Source organism: Toxorhynchites rutilus, chromosome 1 (assembly GCF_029784135.1).
Source record: "Toxorhynchites rutilus septentrionalis strain SRP chromosome 1, ASM2978413v1, whole genome shotgun sequence".
NCBI classification, from domain to species: domain Eukaryota; kingdom Metazoa; phylum Arthropoda; class Insecta; order Diptera; family Culicidae; genus Toxorhynchites; species Toxorhynchites rutilus.
Genome location: NC_073744.1, coordinates 113950292 through 113966931, shown reverse-complemented (window position 1 = coordinate 113966931; position 16640 = coordinate 113950292). Strand labels below are relative to the sequence as shown.

The following is a 16640-nucleotide window of genomic DNA, read 5'->3' as shown; positions in this document are numbered from 1 at the left end:
TATAGACACATTAAACGTAAAAATAATAATTGTATTGATATCAACATAAGTTTATTTTATTGATTTTCATGGCATGAAACGCTATGACTCAGGAATACCATTTTATTGAGTGTTTTTCATATCTGTTTCAATGATGTTGTCTGACGTCAGTGTCGAAAAAATAAAGATGTCTTCACCAATACAAACGAAACCATTGCGGAAAATTGAAAAATGAAAAATTAGCTTTCAGAGCACTAGCTCGAGTTTTACACTATACATTGCGACGGCAGATGAAAATTTAATATTTGATGAGTAACCGATTATATTTTGGTTAATATTACTGGGTGAGAAGTGTGTGCAAACGATCATTCTCTTCACACTGTTTCGCAAAATTATCGATTTTCGGGCGAGGTGTAAGGGAGGGAGATGAAAGAAATGAACGCCATTGTGGCAGCCATTTGTGGCTAGCTTCCATCTTCGCCTTAAAGATAAACATGACGGCGGAGCATCTCTTGAAAGGCCAGTTCTATCTACGAAGAAGAAAAGATAGTATACAGATTTGAAGCACTTATAGTCGCAAGGTCTACTAATCTAAGGATATGTTCCTTTTTGTACCACCGAACTCTAGTAGTACCATATCGACGAAAAATGAGAACGGTTTGCTTCCGCTGGAATACGGATTTATTTCTAGGTCATCCTGAGCAACTTCGAGGTTATGGGGCCGTCCAAAAATCAACTGAACCCCATTCCATTTTTTATTTTTACAGTATTTTTAATACTATATTATATGAGGGGCTTAACATGAAAGGGGTGTAAGTGATTTGATCGATTTGGAATTTTTTGGAATAATTAACTAGCAAAAAACTTTTCGCGAAATTTTCTGGCGCGCATAGTTAGTTAAATGTGTGTGTTGTTAATATGTATCAGAAGAAGAAATGTATTCAAAATATTTTGTACCAAATAAATGGAGAGTATCGTCAAGTAGCTTGTGTATACTCAATATTGCGATTGACTGTGTATAATTATAAGTAGTTTATCAACGACACACATCTTTTATCATGATGGAGAATATTGCTTTCTTCAAATTTTAAAATGAATCAAAACTCTGATTGACGTGAGAAAATAATCACAAAAATAATATTCATTAAGAGTTGAAACAAATCGCAAGATAACAAGCAGCGCGATAACAATTTCATTGAGAACACCGAGTACAGTACAACAGTGCATCGCCATTCCATTGACTGAATAGACCACGTTTTGATACCCACCCCACACAGAGCACAGAGCCCTCGGACACGGTATACATAATACCCCAGCGGCAGATATCCACGATCAATAACTACTAATAAAGACAAACTTCAGAAACAATAGCCAAGTGGCAGAGCGCAGAGTCGCGCGAAACGTAAATAACACATTCTTGAGTCAGGTTTTGTTGATACTATGAGTGGATGGATGTTGGCACAGTTGGAAACCGAGAAAACCAGATTCATCGTGAGGTTTTCTTCCCGCGTGATACCAGGCCAGTAGACTCAGTCTCGGCGTGTTCGTTCGTTTTTCGTTCGTTCGTCGTCTGCTCTATACTTGGAATTCTCTCTCTCCATCTCTCGCTCTTCTTTCTCACATAGGCATCTATACAAACACATGGTAGGAATAATTAGACACTCTCAGCAAGTTTACCTACAAATGCTGAGGTAATCGGAATTGATAACAAAAGCGATTGAAAATTCATAATGGAAAATTTCACAGAACGGAGATACACTCTTGCGAGCGACTCTAGGTTATCAGGAGGAGATCGTGTCGAGCTGCAAAACCTGCTCAAATTGGATTTGATGCTAAATATACGATCACTTGATCAATTGGTACAAGGAGGACGCGTATGCTCTATCTTCCGCCGAATTCTTATCGCGAAATCCAAACCGTTTACTGTAGTGTGTAGAAAAGCACAAATTGGTATTTGAATATAGGTATGATAAAGAGGAAGAAGAAACAAAAAAGGAGAATGAGTTGCTTCTTTCACAGTTGATTGGTACCACTTAACCTACTATTAACAACGTGCAAGAGCAACATTCTTAAATCACCTAACGGTAGCAGCTACCCTTTTAACTCTCATGCATTCATGTTAATTTTGGGCATAATATCTCTAGACAACTCTTCATAAATAGCAGCACTGACTCGCTGAGTTGGATCATTTTTTCCCTGTGCCTTTTTGATTACACTTCAGACATACAAAGACATGCACCCGGTTTTGCATTCCCTACTGTGGAAAGTGGGATGATGTTGCGAGAAGAGAGAAACATTCTCATCCATCCTGCGGGGTGGCGCGCCATCAACATCGTATCCAGAGGAGGTTAATGTAAACTTTAATACTCCGATAAAATGGTATCCCCTCTGGAGCTTGCTGTATGAATTTTAGTCGTGTCATTATGTTGTAACCATTCGAACGAAAAGTGTAAACGAGAGAAATGTTTACTAGCCGGTTTATCCGTTTCGTATGGACTCGTAACAACAAACGTTTTGCATTCGAGGATCGCCAATAAATCACAGACAGATGATGTGATTTTACTGTGACATACTGTGGCCGGTTGATCACTAGCGCTCTCTTGTGAGCAGAATCAATGCAACTCGCGCACACCACACTAAAACTACACCGTGTCCAATACATTCTGATGCGAGTTAAAACTTACTTTGAGATGCCTCAGTAATTCTCATTTTATTGGTGATGGTGTTTTCAATTATTCGACCAGGTCCAGGCGTTTCTCTAATTCGGGATCTTTCTTTGGCGTTTTGTGTCATGATCATTGAACTGCAGTTTTCAGCGAAAGAAGTGTATGATCATCAATTGCTTCAATAAAAAGACTTAACACCACAATAAATTAAAAAAAAATAGATGAGGTTGCGAACTTTCCGGGTGTTCGGTTTTGGTTCGAACGGTACGAATGAACTAGTTCGGCAAAAAAAATGAACGAACGGTCGTTTTTTTAAAGAGCCACACGAACTGATAGTGAGCGAACGGTTTGCGAACGAACTGATCGAGAGTGAACTGTTCGGGAGCGAACTGATTGAGAGTGAACTGTTTGCGAACGAACTAATTGGGAGTGAACTGTTTGGGAACGAATTGTTTGTGAATGTATTGTTTGTGGGCGAAGTAAAGTTCTGTTCGTCTACAGAAGAGGAACAATTTGATGCAGCGAAACTGTAAGTTTGATAACAATAAATGAAATTAATTGAATTTTAATTTTTGCATGTTGTGTGGGGTGACATGGACACGTTTCGGTGGGGTGAATTGGTCCTACAGGTTTGATGCTTTTCTTTGGTCTAATTGATTCCAGATTTCGTACAACTTTTTAATTTTTTTCTTTGAAAAAATATTACTAATGTTTAATTCGTAACATTTTTATCTATAAATTATCGCAATTTACACGCTCTGCTAACTTTTCTCTATTTGGAAACATGTCAAGAACATGTCGAACGTGATAATTTACGCACAAAAATGTTACGAGCAAAACATTATTTTTTTCAGGAGTCTTCATACAAAATGACATATATTCCAAAAACTATAAAAGATAGAAAGTTGATGTCTTCGAAAAAAGTTTATATTTTAACAAGAGCTAAAACTTTGTCGAATACAGTATATTGCTATCTTGACTTTAAACAAATTTAGGATTACAAGGAAACTTCGATAAAACGTACCCTCGTTATAACATAACCTCGATATAACGTCACTCGATATAACGTACACATTTCCAAAGTGTAAAGAATTTTTTTTAATATTCTTTTTCTGAAAGAGCAATTATTATCTGTATTGTGATGCTAAAACATGTTTTGTATCTTTGATCAATCACGAAATACAGCTGGTTTTGTGATTCCGGATTCTAAATGAATCAAGCTTCAATCAGCAGTACGAAGCGAAATGTCATGAGAAAGGCTAGCTTCGTCTTCTAAATGAATTTCTTCATTAACTTTGCTTAAACAGCAACAAAAAAATGTATTATAGGCTACGGCTGAGTTCTTTGTTATGCTTCGATATAACGTACAATTCGATACAACGTACAATTTTGAAAGCGAAATGTACGTTATATCGAAGTTACCCTGTAGTTGTATTTTTTTCAAGAATAAAAAAAATATAAAAAAATTATTGTTAGAAAAACTTTTTCCCTATAAAAGTGTCCATCTTCCGATGTATGGACGACTTGTTGGAATTTGTAAGGGCTATTCATATACAGGTCGGAATCGATTATCCGGAGTATTGATTTTTTTTCACTCCGGATAATCGAATCCTCCGCATAATCGAATCATAAAAAAAACAATTTTTTTTTTCGGAAACGTAATATAATTATTATTTGCACTCATTTATTAAACGGTTTTATCTAGCTTGGGCCCGTTTGTATGTTTGTGACTTTGTAACTTTGTCTGTAGCGCTGTACCAAATTAATAGAAATTTAACCCCCTTCCTGTTGACCGTTTGATCTGAAATTTGGAACCCATCTTTATCTCTGGTGTTACCTTATAAAATTACGTATTCCATGATCTTGAAAATCCAAGATGGCGGTCGGTACAAAATGACGGATTATGTACATATTTTCTCAAAATCCCATCAATATGGGTTTTCTTTTTTTTCAAAGCCCCATCAATATGGGTATCAAATGAAAGTGCTCGACTGGTAGAACACAGTAGATCATGAAAAATCAAAGTTAATTTGGCCGCCACTAAAAAATGTCTGAATGGCTTGAATTGGAGAATGCACTACATTATGAACAACATAAATTCTAAAAGGTTGCCGCCACAAAATGGTCGACTATGTATTTTTTGCAATGCCTTCAATATCGGTATCGAATGATATGATTTGACTAATAGAACACAGTATATCATGAAAATATTCCTAAGAAAATTAGGTAAGAAATAAATGTTAAATTTCCATTATCCACAGTTAGTTGTTTCATCATATAATCTACGATTTTATTCTAGTCTCATCAGGCCTAGATTAGAGAAGAAACGAATGTGATAACTACTAATTGCTACTTGTCTAATTATTTTCTAGCTTTTAGTACGTTTAACCGTATAACTAAAAAAATCATTTTACATATATCAATTTCTAGTTCTTAGTAAATTATTTGTATTATTAGTATACTTCTCTACAATAAAACCATTCAATTTTTTTTTAAATTTTTATTTCTTACCTAACATTCTTCGAAATATTTTGATGATGTACTATATTCTATTATTCAAATCATTTCATTCGATAAATATCGGTATCGAGGGGATTGCAAAAAATACATAGTCACCATTTTGTGGCGGCAACCTTTTCGAATTTATGTTGTTCATAATGTAGTGTATTCTCCAAGTCAAACCATTCAGCCATTTTTTAGCGGCGACAAAATTGAATTTTCCATGATTATGCAATACGCAGTTTTATAATGGCAGTAGAATTAAAGATATGTTCCAAATTTCAGATCAATCAGTGATCAGGAACGGGGTCAAATTTCAATTAATGTGGGACAATCCTACAAACACTCAAACATACATAGAAACAGGGCAAGCTGAATGAAACCATTAAAAAGTAATTGTTTATTTGGGAACTGCGGCCATCTTGGCCTTTGATTTTTCATGATCTACTGTGTTCTACCAGTCGAGCACTTTCATTTGATACCCATATTGAGGGGCTTTGAAAAAAAAATATGACGCCTTTTTGTGGTGGTGGACATTTTGGATTTGCATTTTTCATAAATAACTGTGTTCTACTAATCAAGTTTTTTCATGTGATACCAATATTGATGTGGTTCTGAGAAAATATGTAATCCGCCATTTTGTAGTGGCCGCCATCTTGGATTTGTATTTTTCATAAATAACTGTATACTGTAATAACTGTATACTAGTCAAGCCCTTTCATTTGATACCCATATTGATGGTGTTGTGAAAAAAATATGTATGGCGCCATCTTGCGGTGGCGGCCATATTGAATTCCCCTTTTTCATAAATAACTGTGTTCTACTAGTCAATCTCTTTCATTTGATACCCATATTGGTGGGATTGTGAAACAAATATGTAATCCGCCATTTTGTAGTGGCCGCCATCTTGGATTTGCATTTTTCTTAAATAACTGTATTCTACTAGTCAAGCCCTTTCATTTGATACCCGGATTGATTGGGTTGTGAAAAAAATATGTAATCCGTCATTTTGTAGTAGCCGCCATCTTTGATTTGCATTTTTCATAAATAACTGTATTCTGCTAGTCAAGCTCTTTCATTTCATACCCATATTGATGAAATTGTGAAAAAAAATGTAATTCCGCCATTTTGTAGTGGCCGCCATCTTGGATTTGCATTTTTCATAAAAAACCGCGCTCTACTAGTCAAGCCCTTTTATTTAATAGCCATATTGACTATTCAATATGAAATTATTATACAAATTATTCAAAATTTCCGAAAATTAAAAATAAAATACTTCGGATAATCGAGTTTAAAATTCCGGATAATCGAATGCCGGATAATCGAGTCCGACCTGTATATATTTTTGGGAATTTTAAAAAAATACGTTTTGAGAAAAATAAATTTTAATTTTCAAAATAACTTTTTTGTCAGCGAAATTGTTTTCCAAAAAATTATTGGTATTTTTCCGCAAAAATTTAAAAAATTTCCTACATTTCATCTTTTAACATGAATTTTGTAGGTATCATAGTTTTTAAGTTATAAATCTTTGTAAAAATTTATGAAAAAAAATTGGCTTTTTCCAAAATGTTGTCTAATTATTTTAGATAAAATTTAGAAAAAAGATTTTTAATATCGCTACGTTTTGTATTAACCCACATGTCTTCAAATGTTTTTCAACGTAACTCCTAAATTTACATTTGTACCATAATTATGTATTTTGAAAAGTTGTTAGAAATTATAAGCAAATTCATAAAATTTCATGAACATGACGGTATAACACGATATTAAATTATATTAAAAAAGTCTATAAAAAGGTCTATAAAAATAACAATAAATTAGAAATATGTTTTTATCCAGAATGGCTGCATTTAGAAGGAGATTGATAATGAGCCTTTTTTGTTTTAAATCACATCAGAATTCATAATTTGTGGCTAAAATTGATTGTTAACATACAAAAATTCTATGCTTCGTAAATTCATAAAAAGTAGATATTCGACAAAATTCGTCAAAAATAGTGGTTCCATCTTGGAAATATTTTTTTTAGATTTTCTACATGACTTCTATTTTATATGAAAAAAAAAATACATATTTTAGATGTGGCAGATTAAAGTTTTTTTTTCATAGATAAAAAAGAGTGCCAATTTTTTTCTCAGTGTATATTTTTCTCATTTAGTTTTCGATACTCTATAACTCTTTCTAAGACACTATTTGAGTACGACTCATAGTTTTTGAGATACAGGTCGGACTCGATTATATACAGACTCGATTATATGTGATTCGATTATATACAGTTTGGAAAAAAATATTTTTTTTTATATTTCAAATATGACTTATTTCAAGAAGAAATGTAACCTAACATTTTGGTGAAGTTCAAGTGTCTATTACATGTACAGTGGGGTAAAAATCGTGATCTTTGAAGATTTTGCTTGAATTTTCACCAGGAATTCTTCATATCGATATTGCAGCCAAATGAAGAAAGATAGAAGTTGGGCGTCAAAGAACAAATTGTAAAGCGGTTAAAGAACTTCAATTTAATTCATGGAAACAATTTAGTTTAATATAAATTTTTAGGATAAAATTAATAATAACACATTAAAAATTATTAACTTTTGAGTTTTTCACTTCCAAAATGTTATTAAAATCCACTAATTTAGTTGTTCCACTACTATATCCAGTTTGAGGCAACAGAGTCCGAAACAAAAAAAAGTTCTAAAAAAGAAGTTCTTGTTGAAATTCGAACATATGCGTAGGAGGATTTTTTTTTCATCAAATATGATCGTCTATCACCTCCAGAGAGAATCTGGATAAATATATTTTTTTCATGTGAGAAAGGTGTTTTCTGACTTTAAGGGGATGAATCAAAAATCAAATTCCTCTTTTATTTTCAAAAAACGAAAAATACAAGCAAAAAAAAACAAATAACTTTTTTTTTTGACTCGATTATATACAGTGAAAAGAAATCAAAAACAGTATATAATCGAGTTCGCGCTGTATAATTTATTAAATATTTCTCTCCTAAAACCGATACGCCGTTTCAAAAGTTACACTTGAGTAAAAAAAATCCCAATTGCTGTGGAAAACTCATAGGTGTTTTCTGACTTTAAGGGGATGAATCAAAAATCAAATTCCTCTTTTATTTTCAAAAAACGAAAAATACAAGCAAAAAAAAAACAAATAACTTTTTTTTTTGACTCGATTATATACAGTGAAAAGAAATCAAAAACAGTATATAATCGAGTTCGCGCTGTATAATTTATTAAATATTTCTCTCCTAAAACCGATACGCCGTTTCAAAAGTTACACTTGAGTAAAAAAAATCCCAATTGCTGTGGAAAACTCATATTTGATAACCTTCGTGGATCAAATAGTGTTCCACTCGAATACTAAACTTCGTCCTATCCAAAATTAGCGAGCTCCTCTTCTTAAAACAACACATTCCCAATCGATTCAACAATTCGAATAATCCACTTTAATTTAGTAATACGTAATCAATGAATAAAACATGAAAATAGATTGGTGAACATTCCGAGGCACATTGATATTCACATTACCATTTCTTTATTTCCCGATTGATCTATTGTTGGGTGTCAATGTTGAAATATTCTAAATACATTTTAGCATTGAATTAATGACATGCAGAGCTACGTACAACAACACAAAATGGCGAAATTTTAATGTTTCATGAGGTAGCTCCGCTCGGTCTATTCCAGATTTGGTTTGCGAACGAACGAGAGCGGCTGTCAATTCGAGCAGATGATAATGATCCCTGTTGTTTGTCGTACTTAGTATTGCTATTAATCGCTTTATTGAACATTATCAGTGTATGTATGAAAAATTACATATCTTGGTTCAGCGACTGAGACAATGTAAATTTATGTCTCCGTAATAAACTATCATCAATGTGACATAACATGAAATTTGTGAAGATGCACAGCTCTGCTTCGCTCGCGAAATTATTGATTCCAATCGAACTGGGAAATGACTGTGTGTTACATTGTACAAGTTCAAATCGTTTCCATACATATTGTACAGTTAGTCAGTGTATCAAAGTGCTCACTATTATTGTTTTTTTTTTTACTGTTTTTCATCGTTCAGTACCCGTCTGACGGTTTGTTGCGCCAGAACATACAGGTTACGCTACGATTGCTCCATTGAATATAGTTATGGCGGCACCCGCCCACACGTACGGAACTGTGGTGGCGGTGAGGGCGGGAGAGTTTGGTTGTGAACAGTCAGTCACATTGCAAATCAGCTTAACGTTATAAGCGACAACAAAGCGTATTCCTCAACACTTTCCGACCGCCACCGCTGCTGCTGCTGCTGTCACATACTTTAGATACAGATTCAGATGAATGAATGAATATTCAAAGGTGAATAATGGGGTGTAGATGGGATGAAAAAAATCATGATTCGAGAATCGACACGGGACACAGATGTGCTAGAGGCAAATTGGAAATTTAGCAGGTCACTAAAAGTCAACTAATCCTTTGGTTGGTACATCTCGTACTAACGAATTCAAAATTTGCAGTCGGGACATGAGGTGCATTTAATTTAAGACATTAATAAATCATTCCGATGGTTTCTATGCAGCGACAAAACTAAAATTAACCCACCCAAATCTCTATAATTTGGTAACATGCCACGACTTTCTCCTGATGGATCTTAGAAACTGTCCCTACGATTTATACTAAAAAAATAAAAAAAGGTCTCCGTCTGCGAGAAGTGAACCGTCAGACGACCGCGCAAAACGTTCATTTGATGCTCGCTTAATTCTTGGCTGAGCTGACTGAACGTCATTCCTCTAAGTACGCCAGCCAGTGCTGCTCGTACGACGGTTTAATACTTTCAAATATAAATAGGTTTTACTATAAACAGTTTTTCCGTTCCTTCATTTCTTTCAACATTCGCTACTGAGCTGAGAGTGAGATGCACAGGAGGAGGAATTTATACGATATTTTCGTATTTGTTGTTTTGGTTTGTACAGAAATTTTACTACTGGTAGTACGTTTCTCGATATAATATTTTCAGCTTCCTTATACTCGACTGTGTCTATTTATAATTATTAAAACGCTAATCGTTGAAACACACAGCCTGCAAATGTAGCAAAACAAACCATTTATTACACTCACGAATTGAGGAGTGTGTGTGTTGAGTTTGCACTTGCCTTTTTGGAACACGAGACGAATGTGATGTGTTGGTTACTTTACAAAACCATTGCAGTAAATTTTAGTGCACTGTGAAATGCGACGCTTTTGCTGCTGCGCGAGCACTACTTGGAAGGCGAAATTGATTAATTAAATGTGCTGATCGTTTCGAAGCAGATTCTCTAGTCGGGGGTTTATTAGCACTGTCCTTTTAATGTATTCTGACGGGAATGTGACCACGCTCTGGTGGGACTATCGAGGGGCACAGAGTAACACGGCGTTCTGAACTAGCGGCCTTAAGTGTGTTGGTTTAATTCGTCCCACTAATTAATCACTTTGCGCATTTTAACTTGTTCTACTGCTGTGACTCATGGTTAATTTCACCAACAAGAGTGTATGTTTTTCCCAACAAAAGTCTTTGTTCCTCACAGCGCAGAGGAGTTCACGGTGCCATCAACCATCGGATCGGAGATTGCAACGATGCCCGAGTTCTGGTTCAGGGATTTCACGACAGAACAAAGAACCAGACGACGGTGGGTTTTGGTTGGAAATTCAAAACTGGACGCTATTGAAATTGTGGCATTGTTACCCCGAAGCGTTCAACTTGACATAGAAATCCAGCAGAAGCACTAACATATTCTGTGCTAGCTTATTCATTGCCGGTATATGCATGAGTGCATCTCTCGGTAATCTTTCATTACAAACTGTGCACCGTATTGTAATTTTGTGTTTGATTACATCGGAATTAACAACAGGTGACTGGAGACGTTTAGCTCGATAGTGAAGTTGTATCGTCCCATGGACTATAATTCTCCACCTGATTTTCCTACAATTTTTGATCGATAATCAACCACTGGGAATTTCCTTTTCTGTTTGGGCACCACACTACATCTTGAATGGGCAGATGATTTGGGTTATTTTATTTTATCCTGGGCTGGTTCGCTTCTGTTGCGACGGCAGTAGACATTGCCGCAGGTTCGACAAATTACATAAAAATAAACATAAATTTGAAATTGAACGAACAATATTTTGAACTTGAATAATAACAATAATAATAGGGTGACCATCTGTCCTGATTTAGCAGGACATGTTCTGATTTTGAGATCTATTTGGGGCGTCCTGATTTATTTTTCACAATCTAGCCTTTGTCCTGATTTTCATGGGAAATCCTATTCTGTTGCAGAATCAGAATTATTTTCAGTGTATTGTATTTTTGAGTAAAATCTTTTTTTATTGGAGACTAAAGTTTTCTGAGCATGTAGAGAGTTGCAGTGTGACCTTTCACGAGATCTTTAAATTTTTCCATTTAGAGATTTTGCTTCACAGTGATATTTTTGTGGTTTGTCTCGGAATTCCAATTTCTACCAAATGTCTAAACAAAAGTGTCATTTTACCGACGTATTGCACCAGAAGTATAGTAATGCATTGAAATCCGGACGCTTAAGCGCTTACGCATATAAGACTCTGTGTTCTAATAGTCAAGCTTTTTCATTTGATACACATATTGATACTGTTTTGGAAAAAAAATACAGTGCCATTTTGTGGTGGAGGCCATTCTGGATTTGCATTTTCTATTAATAACTGTGTTTTACTAGTCAATCCATTTCGTTTGATACCCATAGTGATGGGGTTTAGAGAAAATAGGAAAACCGCCATTTTGTAGTGGCCGCCTTTCTGGACTTTCAAGCCATTTTGGATTTTTAATATCATGAAATACGCAGTTTTTTAATGACTGCAGAGATAAAGGTGTGTTCCAAATTTCAGATCAATCGGTGAACAGGAAGGGGGTTAAATTTCTATTAATGTGGGACAGCGCTACAGACAAAGTTACCCACGTACAAGCAAACGGGTCATATAAACGACCCCGTCCTGTATACCGAAGAGTTTTGTGGTTTCCTGGATCGAAAATCTGCTCCACACTCTATACTCCATACTAAGGCTTCTAACATATCCTTATGCAACTCCTTCAATGAGAAATTTAATCGTCAACTTTTGACCGTCCGGATTTAAAATCTTGTTCTGAATGTGCTTTTTGTTCCGGACATGGATTTGTGAAATCCACATTGATTTTTGATTTTTGACATGTTTTTGTCAACAGTTATGTTTACTATGTTTGACACCAAACTAAATTGACACAATAGTAACTATCCATCACATTAATTCAACATGCATAAAATGTCATGGTTCTGGCATGATATTGAATGTAATGAAAAAGTGTCTGAATTAAAAAGCGTCCGGATTCAGAGGCATCACCGTACTCCTTTTTCACAAAAGAACTTAAGGCTAACGCGTGATTCATAAGTGCTGGTGGCTCCAGAGGTATTAAGATTTAGTCATTTTGTTGAATCAGAAGTTTGAAATCAACAATGAAACTGATCTGATTGTGAAAAGCATATCCAAACACCGAAATATTGCCAGAATATTCGATTGGCATCCACTTCCAAATCCATGCTGAACTATGTGGTGCAGAAATCCAACCGTTCAGAAAGGTTGGGTTCCAGAAGGAGCTCTTGCGTTTCATACCCGTGGCTTGTACGTCGGTACTATTGCACTTGATGTTTAATGACTCTGAGACCGCCAAAAAATCTCCTGTGTTCGTAAAAAGCCAGAAGCCATCATCTTCGGTATTTTAACCGCATGGATCGCCCAAATATGTTAAATATATAAATTTCACGTGTTTTTATTTATTCATGACTCAAAGAATCACACTGGTTTGGTCATAATCGTAACTGTGACAAGTGTCCTGATTTTTAACTCCCGCCAGATGGTATCCCCAAATAACACATATTAAAACATTTTTTAAGTAATTAAACAAAAATTACTGGTGCAGATGATCTGGCGTAGTGGTAACATCCATACTTCTCACACTAAAGGTCACGAATTCAATTCATACTCCCGTAATTCTTCCGAAATGTGGATGGTCGATGATCTGATCCATTGCTCACACGTTAAATCCTGAAGAACAGTTTGGCCTCATTTAAATAGCAGAAAAGCGCTGCTACCCTCGCTGGATCGTCGCTCGAGATGTCCCGTACACTCCCGCTGATTGCATAAAGATTTCGCAGATCCTCATATTTCGGGCAACCACACAGGAAATGTTCGACGGAGTTGTGGATTTGGCAGTGGTCGCAGAGTAGACGGAAAGGTCCTTCGTTGAAACCGTGCGAGACCGAGCAATGGCCGGTTCTCAGCCTGGGCAGGATTCGTTATTCTCGCATCATTTTTACGTCCTTGAATCTTGCAATCGAGCCCTTAACCTTTCTGAACCACAGTTCGGACCAAAAAGTGCGGAAAAAGTTGGGGATCCACAACTTCATGTCATCAAGCGGCACCTCCGAGTGAAAAAAGGTCAGATGTGAAATCGGTCGGCCGTTTCGCAGATCGCTGACGCTGTGTCCGGGAACCCACATAACTACAGTGTCAGGCAATAGGCCACCTCTTGCGAGAAGGCCTGGCAGATGTCAGCGACTTTTTTGCTGGAAATTAATCTGTCTCGTCCCGGCTCGTAAGTTGTTCCTGATACCGTTCTCCGCGTGAACAGTTGGGAGCCTCCAGTCGTTCGTCCCAAACCAGGATTGTTTTCCCACCGGGGGAAGTTGGAATTCGCCACCCGCTGCAGTATCGTGTTGCTGAGGGCGGTCAGGTGGTTTAGGAGGCCCCTACCGCTGGTTTTCGACAAAAAACTGGTAGTCCTTGTTACAATGGCCGAGTCGATGATTAGGTCGAAAGGGTGTTCCCCAATTTCAGCGCAGACGGAGACAGCTGTTGTTGATGACAGGAGGCTGGAGCCGTAGTGCCTTATTATAAATCGGTGCCAGAGTTTTTGGAAGATTATCTCCGGCCAAACATGTCAGCTCGAGGCCATAGGTGAGGCGGCTGCTGATGATGATGATACCGCGTAGACGAACACGAAGACTATCCTAGGCAGGACCTGGAACAGACTATTCATGGCGACGAGGAATAGGGTGACGGCGAGAACAGAATCTTGAGGTACTCCCGTCTCCTTGTGGAAACCTCGGGAGCTGATGCTACTGATTTTGACCTCATAGGTTCGGCATGTGGCGAAGTTTTTGATGAAGTGAAGTAGTTTGCCGTCAACACCCCATTCAGCCAAAGTTTTCAGTACTAGCAGGATCCATGTTCTGTTGTGCGCCTTTTCCAGGTCCAGTACTAACATCTTCATGTGCTAACGGTTCCTGTTGGCTTCGGCTATCATGTCTCCGAGGGTCGCGAAGAAGATGTTGGTGCCCATACCCGACCGGAAGACGAACTGCCGATAGTCCAATTTCCTGTTTTCGAACAGAAAGGTGACCAGGCGTCTGTTCGCCATTCTTTCCAAGCTCTTGGATGAACTTGGTAGGATAAGGAAATTGGGCGGTGGGCTTTAACGTAGTTGCTGCTTCGGCCGACCTTAGATATGAGTATTACTAGGCTGTGTCTCCAACCCCCGGGAAGTTCGTGTGTACTCCACAGGTCGTTGAAGATGCTGAGAAGGACGAACTGTCCAAGCAGGAACAGTAGTTTGTGATGAGCGTGGAAGTCCCCCAGGATGACTATGGGATCCTTCAAACCTTCTGACGCCACAAGCAGCCTACGTCATAGTTCCGGGATTGTGCCACATGACAAGTATATGCAGATGATGGAATAGGGGCCTCGATTTGGACTGCTATTATTGGCAGGTCGGTGGAAATTTGCTTCCACAGTTGGGGAATGTTTTTTGGGCGCCTAATGCAACGGAGTGTTGCAAGACGGAGCCCGTCACGGAGGAGTGTCAGTGAAATTCACCCCCGAGGATTTTCTGGATGTTTTTTGGGGAAAACTTGATTCACTTCTTGGAGTGTGATGATAGGCGGGCACAGCTCTCGGTCAAGGATCTCCAGTTCTCCTAAGTTGTTGTATAGCCCATTGATATTCCATTGAAGAGCGAGGTTGGTGGACAGACTTCGCTGCTGCTGGTGGTGTGGCGGGGAATTGGAGGTGTAGTGGTATTGGCTGCTACGATTCACGACATTTCCTAGTAGTAGAACGCAACGACAGTTAGGGCGATTACACATTATCCGGTTTCAGCAGGACCGGTTTCAAAAAGCGCCGCTGGGTTTGGACGGATAACCGGATAACAATGTGAAAGAGACCTCGCGCTACACAAAACCGTACATCTTTCACATACACATAAATGCATTCATTTATATAGCGGAATGACAGATAAACATTGCTGCAAATATCCGCGATGACGGCGGAATGGTGAATGGTCTGGATACGACATTAGTTTGTATCTAAGACGTTTGTATGAGGCAAACTATCATCCGCTCGTGGATAATCGGGGTTCCACTGTATACGAAAAATATTGGAACCACAGCTGCTGCGGCAACTACGAGCCTTCTCGTATTTGCGTCCCTTGGAGAAGACGGCCGAATGTTTGAGTGTGGCACACCAGGACATTACGCGCACCCTGCATCAGGACGGTGTTCTTACGCCCACTTCAGAATACGTTTACGAGCATTTTCCGTAATTCGCACAGCACACACACACACGTTATACATATGCGTTATACATATGACTCATATACATATACATATGGTTCTACAACAGTTCCCACAACAGCGACAATGTAAATTTGTAATGATAAAAATAAAAAAGACGGGTGGGTAATGTCAGGGACATAACCGGAGTGACGTAGGACTATACAAAGGGGACAGCTTTTGTTAAATATATATTTTAAATATATTGTTTTATTTTCTTCTCCTACGTGAATACCTACCTATCTACCTGAAAAATGGATTAGTTTACTGTTTACTCTTTATGAATATGTTGAGGGTTGAAAAGAACCTTTGGTGTTGTGTTTTTGTTATCACTCGATATTCCCATCTTGTTCGGTTAAACCTTCCTGTTTAGCTATTACGTTTGCCACTCGCCACAGCTTTCACAGTTGGAAAATTTCTTCCTATCCAGCTTGTGACATATTGTTCAGTAAATTACATTTAATGCGACGTGCCGGAGAAGCAGTTTGCCACTCACTGAAACTAATTGTTGCCTTGATGAGCGCCGAACCGAAGCTGCTCTGTTCTTGATGCGGGTTTTCTGATTGTCGTGAGCAGCTTTGCAAGCAAACTCGAGCACTCCGACGGCCGAAACTCTATAATCGCTGTTAGGTATACTGGTGCTCCGGCACCAATCCGTTCGGCCTAGTTACCCTTGCGGAGCAATCAGTGAATGCGACCAACAGAGAACTGGAGACCTGCACGGTTCGAGTGAGACTTTGCCTTTTCCTTAACTTGTCCTCCTTTGTTACGTCCACGGTGCCGATGCCGTACAACCACAAGGGGTTTACGGTTTGAAAGAAAATAAGATATTTTTTTGGGGTCCGCGTGTT

The 16640-nt window shown here is 37.7% G+C and overlaps 1 protein-coding gene across 2 annotated transcripts in view; it reads left to right on the top strand.

Moving 5' to 3' along the window:
- LOC129766175 (ataxin-1) overlaps positions 1 to 16640 on the top strand; it is a 106605-nt gene that overhangs the window by 32402 nt on the left and 57563 nt on the right. The window lies entirely within an intron of this gene.